Below are 3,946 nucleotides of genomic sequence, written 5' to 3'. Positions count from 1 at the left end.
CAAAAAATTCTAGGCAAGGTGATGATGTCATTAAGGGTGATTATTTTTTAATTAAACAAATTTAATTCAAATTAGAATATCATTTACTTATTTACTTATAAGTTTATAAGCAAAAGAAAACTGATGGAAAAGTTTAAAAAGATTAAACTCAATTAAAAAGTTATACTCTATATCTTTCTAATACCGCCAATTTTCTTGAGACACACACAAAATTACAAATACAGAGCACGCTCATACACCCATATCTATCTCTTTAATCAAGAATTTAAATCATATTTTGAATACAATTCATCATCTTTCTCTATTCACCTACTCCAATTTCAGTCTCCATTTCTCTCATCTTTCTCTTCCTATAAAAATCATCTAGGTAATTAAGGGTTTTATCTGATTCATTGTTCTCGGTTGCAGATGTGGGCAGAAATTAGGGTTTCACCCTTGCCACCGCCGTTGTAGCCACCGTCGCTACCCTTACTGCTATCGCCGTCGTTCCCAGCGCTTCATGGTATTAGATTCGTAACATTTGCTTGCTCTGTGTTCGATTTTTCTGGTCTTAATCGTTGGTGATTACTAGCAAGGTTAGTTCTGTTATGTTTTAGTACTTTATGTCTAATTAATTTGAATGTTGGAGTTAATTATAGGTGTTAGATTTGTTTAGAGTTTCTAAAAGGGTTTACTTGCAGGTTGCGATTTTTAGGTAACCAAAGATGAGAGAAATGGTTTACTTGCAGATTTGTTCAGATCCTGGATTTGGGTTAGAGTTAGCTCAAGAAACGATAATGGATTATATATTCTTCTGGTGAACTTTATTCATGTATGATTCAATACTTTTTTTAGGAAATTATTTTTCTAGAAATTAATATATTAGATCTTCATGTTGATGTTATTTTTGTTGATATTTCAGGTGTCAATATTCAAGATGTTGAACAAGTAGCTATTAAACTGGTATTTTATCTTAATTGTTGATTGTTTGATTAACCATAGGTTATTCTTTATGTATAGACAAATGACAATGTAGTATTTTCATCAGACTTTTAATACGATTATATGCAGGTGTGATAAGTTATGTTACCAAACTTTCATCAGACTTCTATGTATAGATTTGCAGGTTAGGGAAATATTTGCAGGTAATACAGTCATTGTTATTTACATAAACAATTAATGATACGTAATATCACTTTTAACCGCTATTTCTTTTAGTAATGAAGTTTAGTTTTCATAAGTTATTTCGTATGCATTTGATCTATGACAGGTGTATTAAAATCATTTTATATTGATAGCTTAAAAGAAATAAGCCAAATGGGGTGATGAGAGTGAGTGAGTACATAATAATCTAAGAATACAGAAAACACTGTCATTTAGTGTAAGTTCATGTGAGTTGCAGTTTTCTTTGATCTACTCAAGTCCAAGTCATTATAGATAGTTTAGTTTAATATATATATAGTTTGCAGTTTAGAGTAGGAACAATAGTTATGAAGTGGTTTTGTGATAGATTAAATAATGATAAAGTATGCTTCTTGCAAACATCAGACTTTTTCCATCACTGCATCTTAGACACAAAGAAGTTGATATCTCCAATTACATTGTCTTGGTTTGAAATCCATTTACCTGGTTATATTTTTTATAACGTAGAAACCTAAATGATAAAAATCATAGAATCGAGATAAGTAATTTGGTGATATGGAGTATAATTTTGTGAAATAATATATGTAATCGGCCATTTGTAATGTTATGTTAAAGACTACAAACCTCCTTTTTTGCCATAGCTGGGTTTTAAAGGCTAGGGTTTGATTAGAAAAATTAAGAATACTAAAAGCTAATAAGCTATAATGTGGTCAACTTACTATCAGTAATGTTATGTATAAAGTGTTGTTTATTATAAGCATGAGTGTTTGTAAACACATTTGTTGATGGTCTACATTAAGATTTATAATGTGTTCAGATGTTTAATATTAAAAACAATGATGGCCTGCAGTCAGGTTTTACCCACAAATTGTTTTATGGACTATTGTATTATTGTGGTTGCAGGCAGAATTTTAATATATACGAGAGTATAAAAATTGCTTCTTTTACTTTTGAGTCTAACTGATGGGTTAATTACTTACGAGAGTATAAAAATTGCTTCTTTTACTTACAGGAGTATAAAAATTGCTTCTTTTACTTTTGAGTCTAACTTTTGGGTCATTCTGGAAATTATGGTTTGATCAAGAATGATAGTTGAGGTTTGAAGATGGGAAGAGATAGAAAGATCCGAAGATAATACCTAAAGACTTGCATATATGTTTTGTTTTATCATTGTCCCTCTTCAATTGTTTTATTATCGATATATGAAATGACGATATATATTTGTAACAGTATTTCTTTGATTCATGTATATATTAGTTAGAATCCTTTTACCATCTTATTGACTAGCAGGTCGTACGTACACTTCTATTGAAACTTACACTTGAAATCGGATTCATTACACTGGTTGCTAATATACTTACGGAGTACTTAGCTAATATACTTACGGAGTACAAATAATCTTGAAATATTTTAAAAAACCCCGTGTAATGAATTATTAAGAATATTTTTCTTTTCTTTGTTAAGTATTTTATTTTGAGACTATGAGTTTGGATTGTACTTTTTTAATTTGGTTGCTATAACTATTCACTAAAATATTCGTGTTTTCTATTTTCTTCAACTTGATCAATTATGCTATGTTATCTACATTCTCATTATATAATATTCAAGTTTACGTTAAATAACATTCATCTATAAAATATTATTAAACAATTTTTTCTATACAATCCCGTGAAACTACGGGTCCCTTCACTAGTACAGTATGTTAAAACACAATATCTTCAACGTTGGAGATATGTCAATGACATGTCAAGTTATAGGTTAAATCAAAAGAAACAAACCTACACACCTAAAGACCAATATACATACCTCAAGAAAGTGGATTAAATTAAGGTAGTATAATCTCCAATAGCAAAAAATACAAACAAATATTCCATAATAGAAACTGGAAACATAAATCAAAAGATAACTTACAGTCAAACCCCATATTTTCTGATGGCACATTTTTTTAATCATCATTCTACATTTTTCATAAGTGGATGAAATAACATATGATTATCACAAAACATAAACATAGACATTTTAGTAAACACTTAGAGTGCATTCAATAATACAGGTAATTCAATCAAAGTAGTTATATTGAAAGAATGCAGATGAGTATCAACCTTCAATGAACATGAACAAATCTAAAACTTAAAAAATATCAAGCATTTCCATCGAACAATTGTTGTTCAAGAAACGTACATGAAGTTCATCACAACCAAAGTCAGATTGACCAACAAAAAGTTCATAAAGAAAAAAAGGAAGAATATCAAACAAACCTAGGAATAGCCTTAGTAGATTCTTGGAATCCATTTAAATCCCAAATCAATTACCTTCAAGAATCAATCATAAATTATGAAATTCGATATTCAAAATGCAATAAAAAGTAGAAGCATATTACTCATTTATTTAGCAAAATAACTAATGAACCCTTAAAACTTGCTCACAATTGGCTTAATTCAACTTAATTGACATAAAAAATTTCTTTAATAAAACCAACCAAAAAGCACACTTACTTGACTTATCAAAGGAACTTGTGATGATCTTAGAGAACCATGATTTAAAGAACCAAGGCAAAAAAACTAATCTTGAGACTACTAACCTAAAGCTCCATCAGATCAGCAAGCAACAACCATGATACCAGTAAATCATTTGAAAAATTAAACATATAATAACCAAAATATAAGTAAAATAGTGCAAGATTAGATATCTTATCTGCATTTGCTCCGATCAACTCATTATCATGTTTACGTTCTATTGCCTAACATATTAAATCTAAGTGAAAATCCAAAAAGAAAATAGAAATAGAAAATAAAAGAAAAGTAGAAAATAATAATTAAAGGAA

The 3,946-nt window shown here is 29.1% G+C and overlaps 1 long non-coding RNA gene across 1 annotated transcript; it reads left to right on the top strand.

Annotated features, from left to right (window-relative positions):
• The first annotated feature begins 223 nt into the window (after positions 1 to 223).
• Positions 224 to 1,769, top strand: LOC139844928 (uncharacterized). Its single transcript, XR_011758136.1, has 3 exons — positions 224 to 575; positions 681 to 811; positions 902 to 1,769. It is a non-coding gene; the product is annotated as an uncharacterized lncRNA (long non-coding RNA).
• Positions 1,770 to 3,946: the final 2,177 nt, after the last annotated feature.

The sequence above is a fragment of the Rutidosis leptorrhynchoides genome, chromosome 4 (genome assembly GCF_046630445.1).
Source record: "Rutidosis leptorrhynchoides isolate AG116_Rl617_1_P2 chromosome 4, CSIRO_AGI_Rlap_v1, whole genome shotgun sequence".
NCBI lineage: Eukaryota > Viridiplantae > Streptophyta > Magnoliopsida > Asterales > Asteraceae > Rutidosis > Rutidosis leptorrhynchoides.
Note: the sequence above shows the minus strand (reverse complement) of the source record. Positions and strands in the feature narration are given on the sequence as shown.